The following is a 12,212-nucleotide window of genomic DNA, read 5'->3' as shown; positions in this document are numbered from 1 at the left end:
AGTGGTCGGGTTTTGGGGACTTTGGGATTCCAGAGAAGTGTTTTTGTGGTCGGGATATGATCCTCAAATCAATGCCTGGTGATACGCCCGCAACACCTGGCCGTAGGTACTACACTTGTCCATTCTGGTTGAAGAAGGTATGTAGCTTGAGTATTTGACATAAGTTTTCTTAAAAATATCCATTTGTTAATCTTTAGTTAACTGTTGTGATACTTAATGTATGAGATTGGCCTGATGTATGTAGGGGAATCCAGACCATATCTGGAAATGGTGGGATGAGGCTGTTACAGAGGAATTGGAACGGTTGAAGATTGGCCTTGAGCAGAATAAGGAGAAATTGCAAGAGCTTAGCAGGGCTCAAGCTATTGATCCTCGTTTCATGCGTTTGGAGAATCGTTTCCAGTCATTGGAGAGGTCTATGGAATGCAATGACTTGGTCGGAGACATTCCGGAAATGAAAGATGAGATACTCCGGCTTCAAGGCGACTTTGTTTGGATGACGGAGCAAAACGCCAGAGGTGACCACTACTTGATGCTGGCGTTGCTGTTCGTGTTTGCAGCCATTGCGTATATGTTAAGTACAAGTCCGTTTCCTTATGTTTAGTAGATTTATATTAAGTAGAATGGTAGACTTATATTATATTGTTGGTAGATTTGTTGTAAAGACTTGTCATGTTCCCAATTACAGTGGAACGAATGGTAGACTTATATTATATTGTTGGTAGATTTGTTATAATTAATAGCTTTCGAAATGAATAACACATAAATCTACTTAACACAACATAAATAACACAACATAACTTTCATATAAGTCTACTTCATAATAAAAACAAATCTACTTAACAGAAGTCTTTCAACAAACATGAAAGTACAACTACTGATGCAATCAACGTGGCCAATCCATAGCAAACGACGGTACTACCCACCAGAAATTGGCACACTCCAATTTCCAGAAGCAGGATTCACAAAGTTGATCCCCATGCGTCTCTAGCAGGTATTCATCTCCCATCCATTGCATGTCTGGTACTTTGAGACAACCACAAATCCTTGTACTTAAAGACTTTTTATAAGCCTGGAAAACCATTTCCACCAGTTCCTCGGGCTTCTGGAAATTGAACGCAGGCATGAAGATCTTTTCCATTGTCAATCTCTTTTCTTTGCATCTTCCCGGGAGAGAGCTTTAACAGAGTTGAATACCTCTGATGTGCCATCCATGGTTAGATGTAACATAGTGTGGCAGTACTTACCCATGAGAAATCCATTGTTTGATGCCATTTTAATGAAATCACACCCTGCTTGGAGGCTATGTTCGAAGAAAATCAGCGATAAACCTCTTCGCAATTAGGCGGATGGATTTCCTGCCGCCAAGCACCGACTGAAGAATGCACCGACCCTTCCATGAACATCCCACTTCCACGGCAAGATAATGTTGATTAAATCAACATTCCTAAGAAAACCCGCTTCGTTAGAGATGTTGTTAAGTGTTTTCGACGAAACTTTTGCAAGACAAAGATCCGCATACGAGTTTGAAGATATTTTTAACAATATCTCGTACAAAAGATCAGAAGGAAGCGACTCGAGATTCGCCATAGGAAAATCGGGATGGGAAATGAATCGTCTCGGTTGTGGTATTTATAGAGAACTCACAAGAACTCGAATCGTCTCGATTTAGAGAACTCACAAGAAAACTCGAGTCAAGAGAAGCTCTCGAAATCGATGCGACTGTTCGTTGGGAAATGAATCAAGAGAAGTTCTCTAAATCGATGCGACGGTTCGTTGGTAACGGTTTATGGTTACCGTTACCATAAGTCTACCATATGGACGAAAATTGCAAGACGTACAACACTGCAACCATAAGTCTACCAAACAGTAGATTTTTTTGTAGATAGAACAATTCTTTTAGGACAAAAAAGTAATTTTACTCCATAAAGTCAAATGTCTGCCAAACATTAACTACTAAGTCTACCTCAAGCATGACAAATAACTCTACCATATAAACAAGTCTACCATAAGCATGTCATATGTCTACCAGATCAAGGTTAACTCTGTAAATACCAAACTTAATTAATCTACCACATTGTTATTTCACAAAGTCTACCATACGGCCGATAAGTCTACCAGATTACATAAACTCTACCAAACATACAAACAAATCTACCAACATCTTGTAAGTCTACTTCATGTCATTATTAATCTACCACAAATCAGAATGGAATTTATTTAAAATATAAGTCTACCACAAAACAAACATATCTACCACACCACAAATAAATCTACCAACAGTTTGTAAGTCTACCTCATGTAACATATAATCTACCACTCACCGGAATGAATTTTAAGTGAAATAAGTCTACCACAAGTCAAACAAATCTACTACAATAGCGAAAACTCTACCAACTATATATAACTCTACCATTAAATAGATATATCTACCGCACGTATTGACAACTTTTTTCACATAAATCTACCGCTAAAGGAAATAAGTCTACCAACTCAGAAAAAAAATCTACTTCATTGTCAATAAATCTACCGAAAAAGTCAACTATGCGAGAAATTCAACGCTTTTGTTAACAAGTCTACCAAAACTTTTGACAAGTCTGTCATTCATAACAACAAATCTACCGAAACATAATAAATCTACCTCTCATCGTCAAAACTCTACCAAGAAAAGTCTACCAACATTTAAAAACTCTACCAACTCTTGAATAAATCTACCATCGCCCTAATAACTCTACCAACAAAATTTCTGCGTTGACCAAATTTTCATAAGTCTACCGCCATTGCTTGGTAGACTTATTAAATTTTGAGCGCATAAATCTGCCTACGTGGCATTAAAAAAGTAATGGCATTTTCGTAATAAGGTTTTTTTCAACAAATGCGAAAAGGGTGTTTTGGGTATGCTAGATTAGTTTTGTAAAAAAAATAAAAATGCGTTGAACCAGTAATATAGATACTTTCTAAAGTTAGTGTAGTAATCCTCCCATTAATCTATCATCATGTACAACAAAGTTAATGATTTAAGTCTGACATTCGATTAAAAATCTACTATTCGTAAACAAGTCTGTCACACCCTATCAAATCTGTTATAATGAAGTTGTTAGACTTATAGTAATCGGAATATGACAGACATATGTAAATTCGAGAAAAGCGGTGGCATTATTGTAAATAAAGTGACGTTTTTGCTGATGTGGAAATTAATTGTTAATGGCATTTTTGTAAAAAAAATTTCGACAACAGGCTTTTAAGGGCAATTTAGGCACAATTTTTACTAGAATAACCTCAATTTTTACAAAGTCATTCTAGTAATAATTGTAAACATTAAGGTTAATCTAGTTAATCTCCCATTTTATTATTAGCTTTAGTTTCCATGACTACAATCTCTCAATAAAAACGGAGTCGTTTAATCCCTTTGACAAATTACAATCGTAAAGTAACAGTGTTGATAATGATGATTAATATCACCTAAGAGTTTAAGACTGAAAAAAAAAAAAAAAATTTAACCGAATGGGTTTTAAAATCTCTATATAATTGGAGATTTTTTCCCAATTCCACCGAGAAAAACCCTAAACGGACGCCATAAAGTCATGCACCGATAAATTCCACGACGAGGTTTCTCGATCTCGCTTCATTTTGAACTACTTTTTTCGTTCTGGACGGCTAATTCACGATTTAGTAGGTAAATTTTGATGTAACGTGATGGGAACGTTTGTGAAAAAGGAAACCCACATCAAGTTTCAGTCTTGTTTCCTATTCTCTAAATATCTTCCTTTATGTTCGTTTTCTTTTCGCTCTACGTTTATCCCTAATTACTTTTAGTTTTCTTTTGACTCTTAATTTCCTTTTTTCCTTTCGTTTTTTTTTTAATGATAGAACCATATGCACTGTTTTAAACGGTTTTAAATTAACAAATTTAGGGTTCTTACGCTCTTCTTCTTCCTTAAGAACGTTATTCCTCATGTGATTCAACAATATTGAGAATCTTAGTTTCGGATTTTCCAGGCAGAGTGAATGGATAGAGTGAGCAGCTTGCCAGACTCCTTGCTATTTGAGATACTCTTGAATCTCCCCACAAAAGATGTGGTTAGGACTAGTTTGTTATCCAGCAGATGGAGAAATCTCTGGCGAGACGTACATGGTTTGGACTTGGAATATGATGATTTTCGAGAACACGATGCTTTCGGGAGTTTTATCGATGCGTTTCTTAGTTTTAACAGAGATTCTTGCATACGAAATCTCAAGTTAATGTACCATTGGAATCATGCGGGTGTGTCTGATGTTAAGCGGTGGATCAACACCGTCGTTAGGCGGACGATTCAGCATCTCCATGTGAAGGACATTTCCTGGTGTGGGCCGTGTGGCCCTAAAGTGCAGATACATCCAACACTTTACACATCCGAGAGCTTGGTGTCATTGCATCTCTGTAACGTAGCATTGACTGATCTCAAGTTTGTTTATTTACCTTGTCTCAAAGCTATCGTTCTAAATATGGCTAGTTTTCTCGGCCATTCGGCTTTAGAAACGCTGACTCAGGCTGCCCGGTTCTTGAAAGATTAGATATAGAGAGAAGCCTCGTTTTACGTGTTCGTTCTCAGTATCTCTTGAGCTTCAATATTGTTGCGGACAGCTCTGATGATGATTACTCGAACAGCTCTGATGATGATTACGATGATGATCCTGTAGTTGTGATTGATGCTCCCAGGCTTCAGTATCTGAGGCTCTGGGATAACCGAGCTGCGAGATTCATACTTAACAATATAGGTTCCCTTGTAAAAGCCGATATTGACACCGTGTTTGACGATAAATATGATTCAAATGATATCCAAAAGAGAAATATGGTTTGTGATTTTCTCTTCGGGATCTCTCGTGTTAAATATATGATCATCGCTTCAGCTACTCTCGAGGTAATCTATGTTAAATTCGCTGTTTGAATGCTTTAAATGTAACCTATATATAAGTTATCCTGATACCTCTTTTTTTTTTTTTTGTTGTTGTAGGTCATTTATGATCACTCAAGACGTGAACCATTACCGTTGTTCCAAAACCTATCTTTCTTGCATGTTAAGTTCGGTGGCTTTAGCTGGGAAATGTTGCCAATCTTTCTTGAGAGATGCCCCAATCTAAAATCTCTTGTAGTGGTAAGGCTTGTCTACTTATAAACCATAAACTCCGTATATCTTGAGATGCAAATGGTACACGTATCATCTAGTTTAACTATGTTTCTTCCACTCTTGTACAAGCAGGGGTCTATTACTGACCGTGAGGAGAAGGTGGGAATTTATTTTTTGCCCTTACCTCGGTGTTCCCTAGCATCGCTCGAGTATGTTGAGATAGAGAGGCCATTTAAAGGGGAATCGTTGGAGATGGAGCTAGTGAGTTACTTACTTGAGAACTCACCAATCCTCAAGAAACTCATTCTATGCTTGGATGGTTCCGAACAGAAACAAGATTCTGTGATCCTCAAGAAACTCATTTCCATTCCAAAACTCTCTACCTCATGCCAAGTGGTTGTTCTCTGATCCTCCATAGTCAATGACTATGGACATACGAAAGGTTTTCTCTTAGTTGTTACTTGAGTTGATGTGAGCTCTATGCTTCTTCTTACTTTGTGGTGATTTTGATATCCTTTAAAGTCTACGCTTTAGCTACCATTTCGGGACTAGATAATAAGATGAAACTATACTAAGCTCCTGTAGTCCTGTCTTAAGGGTTCCTTCTCTATTTGTTTGGGGCCTTATAATCTATACCTGAACGGTGAGTGACTACTTCTCTATGCTTTGATTAGTACAGGTCTTAAGGGCATGGCCATTAAAATTTAAACACATGGAAGCCTCACTTAAAATTTTTTTTTTTAACTATAATATTAAATTATTGAATCAATATAAAAAATAAGTTATTTACAAAGGAGCATAGGAAATTAAATCAAGCATAATTTGAATCAATCTAACAATATCGTTGTAACATCCTATTCCAGGCTTCTTAGAAAACCGGAGAATCGGGCATGTTAGAACCATAGTTGCTATGACTATAGTTTCTTGGTGAGCCTCACATCCGTCAGGAACGAAAACGCCCAGGTAACAATCAACAACATAAACTTAGCTGATCCATTTAACCTGCAAAACTAGAGAGAGGGAAGAGTGAGTAATTTGGGAGAATTACTCGATGAGAACCAAACCAGGCTCCCGCCTTATTCATTTATTTCCACCAACATATTAAGAATATATCTAATGAAACCAAATAAGCACTCTACAAGTGCACAAGCAACTAACAAACATGTGTTGTCTCCGTCCCACCTCTCAATAGGCGGACCCACATTATCACTCGGACACAAGTTGACATCTCACCCTGTCACACAGACAGACACTCTGTCACACAAGACACTCTGTCACACAGACAGTAAAACCCGGCATGCCACATGGACAGCCCTGTGGGTCGTCACTCCACCGGACGAATAGATTATTGCCATGGTCACACAGACAGCACATAACCCAACAAATAAGCCTGCATTCGGCACATCACTACCAGAAACAGACTATGACCTTTAAGACTTCTACCAATCACTAACCAATTAACAGAGTTATCAATCAATTACGCTGGTTCTTCTTCTAATGAGATCTTAAATCTTATTAGTTATATATATATATGGATCTGCCTAGATGCATATGAAGACAGACCTGTCCCACCAGATCTAAACTCAACACACCAGAAGAAGATAAATGGATAAGAAGAAAGACATAGATCTAATCCTCACCTTAGTTAGAATTGCAGATCTGGACATCTCACACCAAAATGGCGATATCTCATGGCACAGATCTCCGATCTGGATGAACTCGGTCTTCTTAGAAAGCTGACACTCGGGGCTACAGATTGATAGGTTGCTCGTCTCGTGGATCTTCGCGGTTCGCTGGGAAAACATCATGGAAGGTGGCGGCCAGGGAAGAAGAAGATGATCAGAGAGAAAGAAGAACAAGAGAGAGGCAGCCGAGGGAGAGGGATGAAGAGAGCCACGGTGAGAGAGAGTTAGAGAGGATGGCGTGGCTGAGAGAAGGAGAAAGAGAGAAAAGGTGGCTAGGTTTGTGTCTCTTATAATTAGAATAATTAACTAGGGTTTTAAGAGGATAAGAAGACTATTTATACTTAGGTTTAATTAGATGGACTGGGCTTAATGAACTTTTTAAATAGAGATTAGGAAAAAGGTTTATTAAAAAGAAATAAAAAAAAATGGTTTAATTTAATTAAATCGGAATTAAGAACTGGTAACATCCAATCTTTGGTTAACCAAGAATCGGGATGTTACAATCTTCCCCCCTTACACAAGATTCGTCCCCGAATCCTAAGAGAGAAGTTCCTGAAAGGAAATTCGAAGGCTAAAGACCAAGAGGAACAAAAGCACAAGAAAGAAGAGGAGCTTGGTCGCAGAAAGAGAAAGGAGTCAGGAATGAGATCAAAAAAATGGAACCAGAAATGGAAGCAGGAAGGAAATCAGAATTAGAACTATAAATGAAATCAGGGAGGGAATCAGAAAAAATATCAGGGATGGAAGCAGGAAATGAAATCGATCCAGAAGGAAAATCGGACATAAAATCATAAGGGAAAGCAGGAATAAAAATTCAGGAGGAGATTAGAAATGGAACCACAAGGAACTATGGCACTAGAAAAGATAGAGGCTGAGAGGAAAAGGACAAGAAAAGGAGGCCAGAAATGATGCAGGAAAGAAATTAGAAATGAGATTAGAAGGAAAGGCAAAAATAAAATCAGAAGAGAACTAGATATAAGATCAGAAAGGAATTAGAAATTAACTATGGCACCAGAAAAGATAATGGCTAGGAAAGAAAAGAAAAAAACAAATAGGAAGCCATAGGGCACATGGCGCCAAAAAGGAATTGAAAGCTAAGAGTTTAGAACGCAGAGTGAACAACAGAATCGTGAAGGAGAAAGAGTTCAAGGAATGATGAAATAAAAATATTTTGAGTAAAAGCCAAAAATTATTTTATTAATGTGACAAGAAGGAGTAAAACATTTTCTTTTCTTTTTTGAAAAGGAAAAATGAAATCAACCTTAGTCTAGAATTTAACTAATTCCTAAGAAACCTAGAAGCAATCAATAATCTAAACAAATAAAAATAGAGTTCTACTCTTTTGAAAACATTTTTTTTTAAATTACAAACTGAGCTTTGAAATAATTTTCTTTGATGATGCAATCTGACAAGATGAAGCTGAATAGACCCCTCTTGATCTGGCTCAACCCATACTGGCTAGCTCTTTAAGCTGGAGGAAATAAAAGAAGGAAAAAGGGAACAAAATAGATAAAGAAAGAACATTTATAAGATCAGCGTCTAAGTTGTTGGTTAATCTAGGTTTGAAAACATTTTAAAACTTTTTAATAAAAAATGTTTTCACAAAATTTTTTTTTTTGTAAAATACGGGAGCGACCTTCTAGGACAGAGCTATGAGATCTCCCTGGGCTCTGGTATCAAATTGTAACATCCCTATCCCAGGCTTCTTAAAAAACCGGAGAATCGGGCATGTTAGGACCATAGTCACTATGACCATAATCCCTTGGTGAGCCTCAAGTCCGCCAGGAATGAAAACGCCCAGGTAACAATCAACAACCTAGACTTAGCTGATCCATCTAACCTGCAAAACGAGAGAGAGAGAGAGGTGAGTAATTTGGGAGAATTACTCAGTGAGAACCAAACCAGGCTCCCGCCTTATTCATTTATTTCCACCAACATATTAAGAATAGATCTAATGAAACCAAACAAGCACTCTACAAGTGCACAAGCAACTAACAAACATGTGATGTCTCCGTCCCGTCTCTCAATAGGCCAAACCACCTTGTCACTCGGACACAGGTCAACATCTCATCCTGTCACACAGACGGACACCCTGTCGCACAGACAGAGACCCTGTCACACAGACAGTAAAACCCGGCATGCCACATGGACAGCCCCGTAGGTCGTCACTCCACCGGACGAATGGATTATTGCCACGGTCACACAGACGGTACATAACCCAGCAAATAAGCATGCATTCGACACATCACTACCAGAAACAGACTATGACATTTAGGACTTCTACCAATCACTAACCAATTAACAGGGTTATCAATCAATCATGCTGATTCTTTTTCTAATGAGATCCTAGATCTTATTAGTTATATATATATATATATATATATGGATCTACCTAGATGCACATGAAGACAGATCTGTCCCACCAGACCTGGATTCAACACACCAGAAAAAGATAAAGGGATAAGAAGAAAGATCTAGATCTAATCCTCACCTTAGCTAGAATTGCAGATCTGGACATCTCACACCAAAATGGCGATATCTCATGGCACAGATCTCCGATCTGGATGAACTCGGTCTTATTAGAAAGCTGATACTCGGGGCTACAGATTGATAGGTTTCTCGTCTCGTGGATCTTCGCGGTTCGCCGGGAAAACATCATGGAATGTGGCGGCCAGGGAAAAAGAAGATGATCAGAGAGAAAGAAGAACAAGAGAGAGGCAGCCGAGGGAGAGGGAGGAAGAGAGCCACGGTGAGAGAGAGATAGAGAGGATGGAGTGGCTGAGAGAAGGAGAAAGAGAGAAAATGTGGCTAGGTTTGTGTCTCTTATGAATAGAATGATAAATTAGGGTTTTAAGAGGATAAGAAGGCTATTTATATTTAAGTTTAATTAGATGAGTGGGGCTTAATGGACTTTTAAGAAGAGATTAGGAAAAAGGTTTATTAAAAAGAAATAAGAAAAGATGGTTTAATCTAATTAAATTGGAATTAGGAACTGCTAACATCGGATCTTTGGTTAACTAAGAGTCGAGATGTTAGAATCGTCTCGTATCAAACAATCTTAAAACAATCAATTACAAAATTATTTCGTATAGAACAATCTCTGAAGAAGCTATGCATAACGCGAAAAATCCTTAGTGTCTTAGCTCACACAATGGTTGGGAAAGGAATGGGAGATTATCTCATGAATCCCGTGTTTGTTCCTTCTCCTACGCCCGTAGAAGTGTCTCTCGTACAAGCTTTTAAAATCACAAAGTTTCACAGTTACATTGAAGGTGGATGTAACGTGAGTCTCTCTTATGATTTGACCCATAGGTTCTTCTATGGTGGTTCTTTTATGGTGTTTTGGATTTTTTTTCAGCAGGTATAATAACCTCGATACACTTAAAGGTTATCATTAATTATTATATTATATTTCTATATTATTATTTAAGTAGATATTTACATAAATGAACTTTCATTTATAAAATATTACAGAATATTTTACGTAAATAAATATTTATTTATAAGATATTACATAAATAAATTATACAAATATAGTTATTTGATTTCTTTTTTTTTTTTCTTTATTTTTTGTTCTTCTTCTTTATCGTTTTTTCTTTATTTTTCTTTCTTGTCTTCCAACCATCCAATATTGGTGTAGGTAGATCGTAAATATCAATACTCTAACACCTACGTAGAGATGGCACAATAATCACGTTCAAAATATACAAGGGCAGAGAGAAAGCAGTTATGCACTGTAAGACAACAAAAACCAACGACCGTTATAGCCAAAAGCTTAGACAATTACAATACGTATAAACAATAAGAAGAATCATGTATTAAAAATAAATTTTTTAATCATCTTTGCCTTTTCTTCTTCTTCCTCTTATTTATCTTTTGGTTTTCTTATTCCTCATTTATTTTTTCTCTTCTTCATCGTCTTCAAGTTCTACTTCTTCTTTCTCTTCTGATTTGTCTTCTTCCTCGTTTTTTCTTTCTTTATTCAATTATTCGTCATATTCTTTATTTCTAGTTTTTCTTTTTCGTATTTTCCTTATTCTTTTTTATTGTGTTTGATCAATTCTTTCCCCGATTTTTTCTTTTTTTTCTGGGTTGTACTCATATTCTTCTTCTTTATCCCACTTTTCTTCTTTTTCTTCAAATTTTTCTTCTTCCTCTTCTCCATCGAATTCATTTTTTTCTTTTTCCTCTTATTCATCTTTCGGAGTTTCTTCTTCCTTGCTTTTTCCTTCTTCTTTTTCATCGTTTTTGACTTCTACTTTTACTTCTTCTATGACTTCTTCTTCTTCCTCTTACATAACTGTCAATCGTCTTATCCCTCATCCTTTTCTTCATCATTGTCTATGTCTCCCGAATTTTATTTTTATTCTCTTCGTCTTTCTTTGCCTCTCAGTCTTCATTGCCTCGATTATAGATGAATATACTCATATTTTCTCACGTCTCCATATTTTGATTTGTTTACTTGCATGGGAAATGGTTTCATCTCTCTCTCTCTCTCTCTCTCCATCCATTCCTCTCTATATTCATAACTTAGATCTCCTTAGGTTTTCCCTTCTTTTTCTTCTTCTTCTTATTCTTCTTCTCTTTAAATTAATGATAAATTCTACAATATAACTTTAGCCTTATCTCCTCAACTTCTCACTTTATCTTTTGTTCTCTTCTTTACCTTCAAGCCTTCGTCATCTATTTTTTCCACTTTTTCATATCAATCATACATTTCTTTGCCACCCAACTATCTTTTCTCATTTCACCCATTGTTTTCTTTAGCTTCTGTGTTTTCCTCACGCATTTCAGTCAGGGGTTCAAACCTGTTTTAGTATTGTCAATTTCAATGTTTGAGTGTTCAATCTCTGTTGGCTCGTGTTCAAATAAACCAGTGAACTTCAGAAACACATAACACTCTGATTTGAGTTTTTTTAACGTAGAAACCTATTCGAGATTTCATCTTATTCTTCAACTCTTCTTTGAAGATACAATATAGGCTTTATCTTGTAAGATTTGGATTTTAGAGAAGCAATCAAAGGATAGAATGTTTTAGGATAAATTTAATTCGAAAACTAAATTTTTAAAGCAACGGAGTTATACAACACAAGAATTACTTATTACACATCAAAACATAAAACATATGAGAAATGCAACGTGTGAGTATGTTCATTCTTCAATTCACAAGAATTTCAGTCCTCTATGTTTCTTAGATTCTGGATTCAGAGAATCATAAATTTATTCGGTACTCCGATGAAGCCTGAAACACTGAAAATATAGTTCCAGCAAGCTGAAACAAATTACAAGGATGATGAAAATTACGACATGAATATTTCTCTAGAAAACTTTCTTCTTCCTCTGTATTGGTGACTCTCCTTCCTTCAACTGGGTTTATCCCTCATCAGGGGTTAAAAAACAATTGATAAGTTTATTAACA

At 36.6% G+C, this 12,212-nt stretch overlaps 1 pseudogene; it reads left to right on the top strand.

Moving 5' to 3' along the window:
- The first annotated feature begins 4,008 nt into the window (after nucleotides 1–4,008).
- On the top strand, nucleotides 4,009–5,516 carry LOC18016414 (annotated as a pseudogene).
- The last annotated feature ends 6,696 nt before the right edge of the window (nucleotides 5,517–12,212 follow it).

Source organism: Eutrema salsugineum, unplaced genomic scaffold (assembly GCF_000478725.1).
Source record: "Eutrema salsugineum unplaced genomic scaffold, Eutsalg1_0 scaffold_2, whole genome shotgun sequence".
Lineage (NCBI taxonomy): Eukaryota > Viridiplantae > Streptophyta > Magnoliopsida > Brassicales > Brassicaceae > Eutrema > Eutrema salsugineum.
The sequence above is the reverse complement of the archived record's forward strand: the minus strand, read 5'-3'. Positions and strand labels throughout refer to the sequence as shown.